The sequence below is a fragment of the Saccopteryx leptura genome, chromosome 7, assembly GCF_036850995.1.
Source record: "Saccopteryx leptura isolate mSacLep1 chromosome 7, mSacLep1_pri_phased_curated, whole genome shotgun sequence".
NCBI classification, from domain to species: Eukaryota; Metazoa; Chordata; class Mammalia; order Chiroptera; family Emballonuridae; genus Saccopteryx; species Saccopteryx leptura.
The window spans coordinates 40,932,514-40,945,027 of record NC_089509.1 but is presented as its reverse complement, the minus strand read 5'-3'; the positions used below and the strand labels follow the sequence as shown (position 1 = coordinate 40,945,027).

At 33.8% G+C, this 12,514-nt stretch overlaps 1 pseudogene; it reads right to left on the bottom strand.

Annotated features, from left to right (window-relative positions):
- Positions 1–5,828: 5,828 nt before the first annotated feature.
- Positions 5,829–5,929, bottom strand: LOC136379233 (U6 spliceosomal RNA; annotated as a pseudogene).
- Positions 5,930–12,514: the final 6,585 nt, after the last annotated feature.

Here is a 12,514-nt window from a genome sequence, read left to right as displayed (position 1 = left end):
TAATATACAGTAAGAAAGTAAATTAATTATTAAAATGCTTTTCTTTCACTTGATTTTCATAAGAATCTGTGTTGATGGGGAATACTGGTTCATTTTAAATGATAATAATTGTGCAACCAGAGCCTAATTATATGTAAATCACAAAAGGAGGCTGCAGATCAGAAGAGTGGCTATTTCCTTTTTCATTTATTTTATTTTATTTTTTTAATCAAGTGAGAGGCAGGGAGACAGAGAGACAGACTCCGCATGCTCCTGACAAGGGTCCACCCACCAACCCCCATCTGGGGATGATACTCTGCCCATCTGGGGCTGCTGCTCCATTGTTCAGCAACCATGGCTATAGAGCCATCCTCAGTGCCCAGAGTCAATTTGCTCACTTGAGCCATGGCTGTGGGAGGAGAAGAGAGAGAGAGAGAGAGAGAGAGAGAGAGAGAGAGAGAGAATGGGGAGGGATGGAAAATCAGATGGTTGCTTCTCCTGTGTGCCCTGACTAGGAATCAAACCTGGGACTTACACACACTGGACCAAGTCTCTACCACTAAGCCAACCAGCCAAGGCCAAGAGTAGCTATTTCTAACATGGCCTTGCAATGCTGGACATAAGAATACTTTCCTTGGAATTTAGTTCTTGTATAGCTGAAAGTAGTAACAGTACACAGAAAATAACATACAATCTTCAGGATATATATGTGTCAATATAGGACAATATTTGATATTGAACGTTGATAGGACACTCTTTATTAGGGATCATTCATTACCATGTTCCCTGGGTTTTCATAAGAATAGGTCTATATAGGGCTTAAAGTATGATGTGTTTAAATGACTAGTATTTTTAATACAATTTAAGAAGGTTCTTATTAAAATGTTAAAAATCATGTAAGAAATGAACATGGGATTGGGGTATTGATGCCCTTGTTACCTTAGCACATAAACTAATTGGTTAAGTGACTATTGCTAGGGAAATTGGTGCTCTGAGGAAATGGGCAATCACAGATGCTCACTTTGGATGATCAGTTTTATTTGCCGTAAGGATCCACAGTAAGAAAGGCTGCTCTGTGCAAAGTCAGACTCAGTGTGACCTGTTAGTGAGCAGGCTGCATAACCTCATTTTTAAATATGAGGCCACTTAAATTAATTTTCTCTATTCCAATTTTGGCTCCGAGTCATTCTAGCTCTGTACTACATGTGGGAAATTAACTTAAATTTTCCAAACCTCAATTTCTTCATGTATAAATGTATAAAACTTTTACAATAGTAGCTGGCATATAGTAGCTGGTATATATGCCCAATAGATATTAGTATGTTATATAAGATTTAATGTACTATAAAATAGAATGTATATATGCTCACTATATAGAAGATATTCTGTAACATTAGTTGGAAATTTATAACAGTGTGTCTCCAAATAGAAATTCTCTCTCATGGGTGGTTTTGGGAGTATGTCCTATGGACCTTAGAACTAACTAGTAAATCAGTGAAGTGATCAAGAAGCCCATGAACCATTCACTATACCATGATGGCAGCTGCTAAGTTTATTTGCTACACTTCCAAGATTCAGCCAATGAGAAGACAATGAGTCCAAAGGGAATCCACCAAGTTTATTACTGACATAGAAGTTTCTCAATGCACACAGAAATTGGCAGCTATACCTTAAAAGGGGGAGGGGCAAGGTAGACCTGCAGGCTCTTGAAATTAGGAATGTGAGTGAGATATGGTGTTGTAGAAACCTCACATAAAATATAGATGAAAAACCGCATGCAACAGCTGTTTATCAGGATGTCTATCTTGACTTCAGGAGGAATTGCAAGACATTCCGCTAAAATCTGGATCAGTTGGGTGTCAAGAATTGCCTATGTGGTCTATATGGTAATGTGTCAGGTCTCCAGGTTATCATAACAAATCTGTCTCCCTATAAAACCAATTAGATAAAGAGACCGAAACCTGGGGAATCTTATTGATCTATTACAAGCTCAAAGGGCTTCCCAAGTTAGATATCACTTGTTATAAACACAAAAATATTATAGTGACAGTGTTAAGAGGTACTATTTTTAGAGGATCAAGAGATTGATTACGGTTTCGACAGGCTTTAATTTATATGGATCAAAATCTGTCATTTTCAGGGACTGGTATGAAGCTAAATCCAGGCAAGAACCAAGAAATGTGGGGGGGGGGATGATAAGTGGATAGCTTAGACAAGTTGTTTGAAGTCTTAGGGAAAAACATATAGTGTAATTTTCTCTGTATTTTGTGATTCATTGGCCCATTTTTTTAATTGGAAAAACCTTGTAATTACAGATTAGGTTTGTATCATGATGGCTTTTATAATAGATCTTAACTTAGAAGATATTTTATCTGACATAGTTTATCTGGGAACTTTACAGTTATAAATAATGTACTTTTATTCAGCATGGTGCCTCTGGATATTTTTTCTCTAGGAACTTGAAATTCCATGGGTAGATTAAGATTCTGAGGAGACTTCCATTGGGTATATGAACCCAGTAGAATGAGATAACTTAAAAAATTGAATAAAGGTTCAATAGAATTGAATGTCCCCCTCTTCCACAAAACATACGTTCAGTCAATACTAAAATGCTACAGTTTTCTGATATGCACACTTCAATGAACTTTGGGTCTGCTATTCTTTCTGCTCAAGATTAACCTCATCTGATACCTCATAAATCTGATGAACTCTTATGTATAGTTTAGAATTATCTTAACTTTATAAATATATCTTCTTCCTTACTTTTCCATCAGACAATTCTCATTCTCCTGTGTCTTGAAAATATTCCTATTATGTTTACTGCACTACACTGTATTATTTCTCTTTACATATCTATCTCTGCTAATCAATTATAATACCTTTGAGCTCTAGTTTATGGTTCATGGCCCATAGAATTTATGGTCCATAGAATTCTTGAATTTTTTGTTAAATTGAATTGAATTGTGTATTTTTCTATGAAACCTCCACACTCTTCTCTCGTTTTCCTTCTGACCAATGACAGGTATGTGAGGGATGGACAAGTTTAAGGGCACAGTCTTTTGAAATGGTGCAGAACAAAGTTAAATGATCCACAAGGAGATCAATGCATAGAATTAGACATAGAAGCGTAATGCTCAAACCAATAAGCTCACCATCTTGAGGGCTGTAATGAAGCTAGAAATTTATTTTCTTGCTTTGCTGTGGTTTAGCTTTAACGGATCTGTGTTTCCAGACTTATAGGAGACAGGTACTATTAAAATATAGTCAATTGTTATTAGTGAAGTTATTCACTTATTTAGTGGAAGAAGTAAAATAATATTAATAAAATGTATTTTAGAACCACAAAATTTAAAAATTATGAAAAAAGATTGAATATAATTAAAATGTAAAGAATTTCAAAGGGATTTTTGATGTCTGTCTTTGTTCAGTTTCATAGTAAAATCATTTAGTTTAAAATGTTTTTAAAAAAATTTTAAAAAATGTTTTAAGTTCATATTACTTGAAATTTGAATTAGTATAAATTATATTGAAAATCAGATGAATGAGAAGTTATGGAGGTTTTTTGTTGTTGTACTAGATACTTTCAAGGAACTAGAATTTTTTATTTTATTTTTTACTTGTCAAGAATAATTAGCTCATAATAGGCTCTTGGTAGAATTAAGATTTTGTGTCATGTATTTACTTTAATAAATTTAAAGATGCAAGTTTATAAATTTGGTTTGCTAGTGTTGTTTGTTCATTTGTTTGTTTGTTTTAGGTGGATCAAGTTTTTGCTGATGATAGTAGCATTATATTGTAGATTTTGTAACCTTCTACCATTGTTTTCTAAGCATGTAAGGTAATTAAAATCAACAGGATAATTGTTATGCATGCAGATTGTCAGTTCAGATTGATACATTTCTGGGGCCCAAGAATCTATTTCTTTTATCATGAAGTCCAGGTGATTCTCTTTTTTTTCTTTTTTCCAATGGACCGCAACAGCTGATTTCTGTGCCACCTTAATAGATGAAGAAATTTGAAAAACTTACAGGTCTTTTGGTCATTAATTACTCTCTTTTGCTTTGATTATTTACTTTTCTCCCCAGATTTGTCTCTCACCACCAGTCATTTTGTTTTTTAAGGATTAATCACATTGAACAGCCCTGTTTGCCCATGTTATTTCCCGCACTTCAAGCATACGACCTCGGCATTCCCCTCACTGGCCCCATCTGTCATCGAGACTTAAATCTCGTGTCTTCTAGGAATGTTTTTTTGACAACCTGCACCTGAGTTGTCTCCATCACTGTACTCTAAATCACCTGTGCCTTTCATTTACCATGGTACTTAGCTTTCATCATCTTACTCATTTTTTCTTTGAAATCTTTCCAACTAGACCCTGAGATACTTGTGGGCAGGCACACTACTAATTATTTTTCATGTTTCTAGACTGGCATGAAATTACCTAAAATAGATATCTAACACATGTTTATTAAAGAAATGAACAGTACCAATTTTGGGGTTCTAGCTTTTTAAAAATAATTTTTTATTTTTCAATTACATTTGACATCCATTATTATTTTAGTTTCAGGTGTACACCCTAAATATACAGTGCTTTTAGGTAATGACCATTTTTTCTCCTCAGTGTCTTCCATCTACATGAAAAACTCTCATGACTGGCTTTATATTGATAATAAAAGGTCAGTGACACACAAAAAAATTAACTGTTAGAAAAATTATCAAAGGAATACATACATATGCAAATATGTGAGATAACATAAATTAAAAGAAGCCTCTTTACCATCTCCAACTCACAATAGTTAAACACTATTATCAGTTTCTTGTTTGTATTTCTAAAAATGTTCATATACATAAAGCATATATAGATATAAATATCTTATACATATTTGTATAAATACAAATACACATTTTTTGCATGCTTTTGTAAAAATAAGTTCATAACATATTTATATCTTGGAGAAAATTTTATATCAGCTCATATAAACACATGTTTTAATTGACCATATTAGTCTATCTTCTGTATATATCATGATAACCATTAATTGACATCTTCTTACTAGATATTCTAGTTAATTCCATTTTTTTCTAATTACAAATAGTACTGTAATAAATGTTCTTGTGTGAAATCTTTGTGTTGTGAAAAATTACTTTGCTTAAAGTGATATGGATTTTAGATACCAGTACATATTTCTGAATTAAAAATAAAAAAGACGGTTACAATCTATACTCCTATCAAGAAGAAGAGAATGTCTCTTCACACCCTCACTAATTTTTTATTATCCAATTTATATTTGTATGACCTCATGGGTTTTAATGAACATTTATTTACAGATTAGAGAACAGGAGTATCTTTGCAAGTATAGTAAATATATTTATATTACTTAAGCACATTGTCTTCTTCTGGCTTAGAAACTTTTATGTTTCAGTTTTCTTCTTTTTTAGTCTAATGTTCTCCAAAAGTTTGTTTTTCCATGCTTTTAATCTCTAGTTCCTTCTTCATTTCTGAAACCCTGGTTTCCATGGCCTATTTTATCTTTTCAATAATACCAAACCATTCTTCAACATTTGACTATTTGAAACATACATTTATGCTTTATGTAATGTCAGTTTTCCAGTTTCTCCATTATACCCATTCTATTAGAAAGTATCTAAGACTGATATAAAGTCATTTTCTTTTTTCTTAATACTTACAATTTAATAAAATGCCAACACTAAACATATTCTATAGGTTTTAGTTGAAGTGCCTGCTTACCCAGAGTTCATAATACTTATTACCTGTTCAACTCTTTCAGAAAAAAATATACTTTTAAATTTAAGAAAAGTTCTAGATTTGAGATAAAGAATATTCTTTTAAAAATATAGAACACTATCTGAATTTGCTTGTCATCTTTGCACAGGATCCAGGCTAATCTTCTCTGTATTTTGATTTTAGAAAAGATACTGCCAAAACCAACACTAATTTTTCTGATCATGAATTTTTTTACACTAGTATGATTGTTTTTGTATGTGAATACATATATATGTGGCCCAATATTTAACTAGTTTTACTTCTACCTTAGTGATATACCTGTTCTGGAGCTGCACTTGTTGAAAAGCACTGAAACAATTTGTATATAAGTTTTGTGTATGCTCTAAGTATTTAGAATATTTCATCTATCTTTATTCCTTCCTAAAGTAATAAAGATAAACTGGAAATAACCTTCAATTATTATAGAATTTTCATAAAATTCTTTAACATTCAGTGCTACATGCGTCCTTAAACTCTAGAACGTTTTCCATTAGATAGCTCTATTATAAAGTTTAACATCTTGTTTTCACCACCTTATTTTTAAAAATGTATTTTAAAATTATGCATGTTAGAACATTGCACTCATATATTAGCTTCCAAACTATAGTTGAAAGGAAATATTTGTTACATTTTGCATGAGTCTCAGAGTTTCTCTGTCTTCTTTCTGTCTTGCCTTAAGGATGGCAGAAACAGAGAAGCAAGAGGAAAAAGGTAATTGACCTCTTGACCAAGTTGTTCTGTTTGGTGAGGTTGTACCACATTGCCCTTGTGAGGTTTATGGTAAAAGTGGAGCAGAGGTCTGGAGTAGAGAGACTAACAGTGTTAGGATCAAAGGCCTAATTGTCTGTTTTCTTGAAGTTAGGGTTATTGGCAGCTGCCATTATTCTATCCATGCTGCTGTCACCCAGCACAGCCAACCAGCATGCACTAATTGCAGTGGCCTTTTCATCAAGTAAGATCATCCCACTAAACACAAAGAGCTGTCTTTCCATTAGCACAGACAGTAGCCAGCTACATCAGCTGGGCTCCCTGAGTATGATTGGACTGTCATATTGTTATGATTTGTTCAAGTTTAGAGCATTTAGCAGATACCCTTTGCACCTCTCTTTGTACCTGAATACTATAACCTGACTGCCCCTATCATTTAAGAGGGTACTATAGCTTTTCAAAGTTCAGCAGCACACAATTGCAGGCAGGCAACTGGTTTCTGACAAGAGATCAATACTGTCCTTCCACACGCTGGAGTCAAGCTGCTGGGTCTGTCAGAGGGATGTGTGCTGTAATTGGATCATGGATGCTGCGAGTCATCTGAGTTTCCCTTCAGCACTGTCACAGCTGTCAGATGTCATCCCTTTGTACAGCTGTCACTGCAGGAGGGTTGGGGCTCTTTTTCCGTTCTAACCCAATGCAAATGTCCACTTAGCAGATGAATATTGAAGATATTAGACACTTCTTTATGCCTTTATGCAAAATAAAGATCTGTGTCATCTGTGAATTTCATGGAAATAAGTTGCAATTTATTCACTGTGAGAAAAGTGAAGTGAAGCCTGTAAAAATGAGAAATTATTTGGTTCAGGCTATTAAAAAAAGGAATATTTTACAGAATAAACAACAATATGCAGATATTTTTCTTGAGATGGCAAAACTAATATCGTGCAGTATTTAGAATGTTCACCTGATATTCGAATGAAATTTTAAAAAATATATATGTATCTTTTATTTTTATATTCTTGGAAAAAGGATAAATCTTTAATAGATATGCCTCCTTTGAAATTATTAAAATTTATTAAAAAATATAATTGTAATATCTATTTTCCAATTAGCAATATTATAAGATTTAAGGAATGCTGTTATATTTAGAAGCAGGTCAGAGGATCTCAGGAAAGTTTTTAAGACAATCTCAATAAAATAAGTTTATATAAACAGTGACTATTGATTTGTCTATTATTTTAATTAACTTTGTTTTGTTTAAATTTAAAGAAACAAATAGAAATGCATTTAATCTTATGCATTTATGCTTATAAAACTATATTTTTAGAAATGATGAATGACTAATTTCTGGAATACTACAGCTTTCAGCCATGTATACTTGCAACATATAGTAAAAATAAACAGATGTCACCAATGTGGCTTTGGCGATTATATTCTTAATTCAGGAACTTTCATGACATTGAGATAGATCTATGAATTTCTCTAGACTCTTTCAAAATAAACTACAATCTTAATTTTTGTTTTCTGTTTTTTTACTATTTTCTTCCTGTCTCCCTAAGCTGATGTCAGAATCATTTTTGGATGGCCAACAGGGTAATTTTGATCTGGGTGGCTGACTTCCTTTTCTTGAGGTTCAGACCACACATCACCTTCTATGTCAAACAGGCAGCTTGCACCAGCCCCAGTGACAGAGTAGCATGAACCTTATTTTCCAATGTATAACCTTAGTATCCTGTCATCCACCAGGGGACTCACTGGGTCAGAACCTCAAATATCCAAACTTTTTGCTTCCAACTGGCATTTTGAAGTGACCTCACCTCATTTGTGTTGGCTTATGTTTTTTGGAACCTAAAATTAGTGACTGCCAAAGTCAAAACATCGACATTTGGTCCACATTGTGGGGTGAGGCAGCAGGAAGGTGGCAAACCAACAACAAGCAAACACACTGAGAGTTTTTATTTAAAAGGTGATGTGTTTGAAATTGTTATAACATATGCTGATCAGATAAGAAGTATTGCATTTCCTATTGTTTCAGTTAGCATTTTTCTCTCAGTATGATTTTATATTTACAAGAAGCTATGTAAAAATCTTATGAAAATTAAAATGGTTTATTCCTATGAAACAAAGTATTTAGCAATCAAATCTTAGTTGAATCTCACTGGTATAAAAAATAGTCTTCAGTAGTTACTTAAGCAGAAAATATAAGAATGAATGAAGTAAATTTTTTAAACTTAGTTTATTAAGGTTATTCTTCCGTGATAACTGTGAACTTTATATGCAACTCCAGTGACTCAAGTAGACACTCTTCCTTTTTTTAAAAAACATGGTTTATGGCTAATTACATCAGAGATCCAAAACAGTCTTTCTTACATTTGCATTCATAAAGGCATCACATGACTATGTTGAAGTAGAAGTATACATCAAAGGTGGATTAAAGGTTGGTTAAGCATCAAACCATGTTCCATATGTAAATTTATAGCAACGATGTGCTATAGAAAGATAGCTTACCCTCTATTTCTCTGCTACTAAATAAAATTAAAAATTCACAACTCTGGTTTATGGGATTTTAAATGAATTTGATCTCTCTTTTGGGCAGGGCAAATAAGTGTTTTGTGATGTATTATTTTATATATATATATATAAAAAAAAAGACCATCGCTCTGGCTCATTTAATTTTGCGAGTGAATGATCTAAGATTAACTACAGACTAGTCAGTGCAGTTTAAAAGCTGAAAGCAATTTTCAGCCATAGATGGTAATGCCACATTCAGTCCACAACCGAATGACTCTAAATGACTAAGCTTCGAGGTCTTTGTATATGACCACAGGGCCTGATAAAGCCATAGGAACACAGTAAAAGCACAAAAATAGTTCCAATTTATTTGGTGCCATCACCTTAATGAGATTAATACAGACGTGTTCATGTGCCTAATTGGCGATTTTGTTTTAACTAGTAATGAAGGATTAAAACTTCAGGCAACAGGCTGCTTGCTGGAAAGGGGATTTGAGGGAGAAAAGTTTTTAATTATAAAAGAAAGCCAGTGAAATACACCACTGCAAAGTTAATAATAATTTTTTTTAATGAACGGATTAATATGTGTTCCGTGGATTGTTCTTGTCATTTTGCGAGAAAGGGTGATTTTATGAGAAGTACCACATGCAGCTTTTATTTACCAATAGACCCTTTGGCATACAAACACATATAGAACTGTTACCTCTGGTGAAAAAGTGTTAAAACTGAGAAGATTTGGCCCTCAGGCCGCTATGGAATTTAAAGTATGTAGAATTTTATTCTAATTTATTTTTTAACCAGCCATCACAACTGAATGACCTGTGACTAGCTGTCCTGTTAAATCCCACCACATCCCAGTCAACCAGAGTGTCTTTGGAAAAGAGTCACCTATGACTTGAATGGCGTTCCTCCCCTCAACTTCTAGTTGTAACCGTTTAAATGCTAACATTATTAAGCATGCTGCCAAAACACAAACACTCAGCCTAAGTCATTAAAATTTAATTATAGGGGGCAGCTGAGCCCAGTTTGAGTTTTGAATCTGAAAGATCTTGTTTAAAAACGAAATCAGAACTACTCATCTAAACCTATTAGCATCTGTCTATATCAGCTCAATGAAGTATGTTTAACTAAAATTGCAGGTTTTATCAGAGTTCAACATGCTCACAGTCCTAACAATAGAGCATACTTTGATGATTACTCATCTGCCATCACCATAGCATGGATTATTGTTTTATCTTGCCATTGTTGGTGAGTGGTATAAGGTATACCCTGCATATTTGTGTCAGCATACGTTAATTTTGTTTTTCAGAACAAATGGTGAGTTAAAGGAACTACATATCCTTACACTGCCAACAGAATAAAACAATATTATCTAGGTTATTAATTTCCCCCAGAAACTTTTCCCAATTCTAAGGAGTCCTTTTGATTGGGGGTAAAAAGCCCTGAAATACAAGAATTTGGTCTTCGATGTTCTATTATGAACTAGTTTAAAAGGACTCTAGGTAGTGATACTGTGCAGTGTAAGATGCTACCTTCCCAGAGAATGAAGACAGAAATATATTTTACATTTCTTGTCAGATTGAACTTTAAGACATCCTGACTGCTTTCTCTATAATTTAAACATCACAGCCAAAATGGCAACATGCTTTGTTCAGTTCCAGTTGTGTGGAGTTTTAGTGCTTCATTGATTCAGAGGAAGGCTGAGGCCGGCTTGGGGAGCAGGGCGACGGAATCACACTCTCACTGCAGCATGTCAAGCCATTATATCTGGGACCAGAATGTCACCGTGGTCTCAATGGTTCGTCAGCTGAAGGATATGGTTAACAAATGTAAAACCAAACTTCAGAGAAGCTGGTTTTCTGTGCTAAGTGATCTGTATTCCCTCTGAATTTACTTTCCCCTAACCCCGTGAAATTAACAGTACTTTCTGACATTCGACCCCCTGACCTCACACATAATAAGAATTTAAAAAGCACCATGCATGAGTGTGTCTCTGTAATGCAAAACTGGAAAAAATGACCATGTCACAGTTTTATTATACAAAACCTTCTCAATCTCCATTGCATGCTTCATATATGAGTGCTCAGTTTAAAGTTATTATAAAGAAAAACACAATTTTAAGAGTAATAATTCACTGTTCGTGACTTTTATAGACAATAAATTGTAGCAAATACCTATTGCCACCAAAAAGCTTTGTACTCCATTAATGCAGATATTTACCAAGATAAGTGTTAAAAAATAGCCCGCCTGAAGACTGATGGTTCAAAGGAAGGGGCTTCCAGGGAGCCGGTTTCCAAGGGTGCAAGTGCATGCACAATGTGTAGGTCTCAAGGTTTAAGAGGCAGAAGCAGGGAAGTGTTACGTGGAAATGATTTTGTGTTATCAGGCTCAAGGGATGACAGCATACAAGAGTAAGAACAAGGTGCTATGTGGCTTTTTCTTCACTGTGAAGTAAAGATTGGCAGCTGGAAGTAAGGCTTACAGACAGACCTGCACACAGGACCTCTTCACCTAGGACTCATAATCACTACTCAAAGGAAAACGCATTTACCAGGGAAAAGCGGCTGTAGCCATCAGAAGTGTGCTTAAAACACCACTTAAATATCACTTTATACGCTATTACTTGCAAACTGTGGCTTCATATTAAATTATACTTGCATAGGCTTTTGCTTAGGTGCTGATAATGCTTTTGAGGTTGCATTGGTGAAGAAGAATTTAGGCTGCTTTACAAGAGACGTGACCAGAATATTCCACGCAGCTGACAGTGACAGGGTGAAAAATTGCAGAACTGTACTTTCTTTCCCCATATAGATTGTAATTTTAATTGTCATTGTGGCCCTTCTGTTTTAATTATGGGACTTCTTTGATATATACCAGGACATCGTGTTGAATGAAAATATGGTGCTATAATAGTCTCTTTATAATTAATGACCACATGTAGATCTTGGTGCATAAAAGGGAAGGAATAAATGAACAATTTATTTAACTAGGTTTTGGATTTCTCTCTGTCTTCCAGTGACTATAAAATGATCCTAGGGCTTCTGAGAATGTTTTGATATAAGAACTGCACAGAATGTCTAATAAAATGACTTTAGGCTAGATTACAAAACATACTATGTTTTAAAATGTTCTGCCCACAAATGATAAAATTTATCTCTTAACTATATTGTCCTTTTAACATTTAATTTTAAACAAAGAATCTTTTAAATTTATTTAAATGTATACTTTAAATGTGTCTTTTTAAAAAGAATTTACATGTAATATAGCTAATTTTCACAGGTAAAATGAGGTTTCAGGAATGAGACTTTTGAAGCTTAATTTATCAAACTGTAAAAAAAAAATTATCTCTGAACTTTTGCTTTCAAAATACAATAGAGATGTGTTACATTTTTCCTCTGCAAGAATAATAAATTTTTCTCAATGACTACTACTAAACAGAAGCTGTTTTTCTATAAATCACAAATAAATAGTTTAGTCATAGGCAATTTAAAGTGGTTGAAAACTGAAGAAGAAACAGAAAACAACAAA